This window comes from Gavialis gangeticus, unplaced genomic scaffold (genome assembly GCF_001723915.1).
Source record: "Gavialis gangeticus isolate Ggan-Ray unplaced genomic scaffold, GavGan_comp1, whole genome shotgun sequence".
NCBI lineage: Eukaryota > Metazoa > Chordata > Crocodylia > Gavialidae > Gavialis > Gavialis gangeticus.
The window spans coordinates 27120994-27121786 of record NW_017729022.1 but is presented as its reverse complement, the minus strand read 5'-3'; the positions used below and the strand labels follow the sequence as shown (position 1 = coordinate 27121786).

Here is a 793-nt window from a genome sequence, read left to right as displayed (position 1 = left end):
TGACAACTCCTGATGAATTTTCACATAATAATTATTTTTTCTTCTTATACACACATTTAGCAGTACAAAGACATGCTTTATAATTTTATTTCTGATACAGATAGTTATTGAACTGCATCATCAAGTACAGTTAAAACACTATTAAACCTCTAAAATACACTATGCTTTATGAGTAAATTTTGCTGCACATAAATAAAGTTGTCACACTATTTAATGGTACTTATCCACAGAACTAAAGGAACTGTATAGCTATTCCAATTGCATAGCACGAGATAGAGCCATGTAAGTAATATATGAACAGTGGAATCTCTTTTTAAAATTTTTGTAAAGGACTTGAATAAATCAATGTAACCTGGTTAGTTTCTCCATGCTTAATTATGATAAAAAAATCTAAGTCCCTGAGCATTCAGCTAGAGAGTTTTTTATTCTTATTTTTAGCTATGCCAATAAGAAAATAAGGAGTCAAGTCACAGATCATGAATAAGAGTGGGTCAATGATAGGTGGACATAGTCCATTGTAAATGTATGCAGCATGTGATTGTACTTAAGATGGAAAATATTGTCAGTTTTTAATTTTTTTTAAACACCCTTCTTTATCCTGGTTCTTGGCAGTTCTCAGCCTTTTTATAATAATGATGTTGCATTTAAATGCGAGTCGTCTGGCATTTGTTAGGATGGATTTTCTGGGTTTTAAGGTCTTCGATGGATTTGTAATCTCTGGTAGGTTGTCCTTGACTGTTCTCCACTGCATGCTGTCTTTTAATTCACTAGATTTTTTTTTTTTTTTTTTTTT

At 31.3% G+C, this 793-nt stretch overlaps 1 protein-coding gene across 1 annotated transcript in view; it reads right to left on the bottom strand.

The window, feature by feature from the left end:
* MYRFL (myelin regulatory factor-like) overlaps positions 1-793 on the bottom strand; it is a 106967-nt gene that overhangs the window by 95510 nt on the left and 10664 nt on the right. The window lies entirely within an intron of this gene.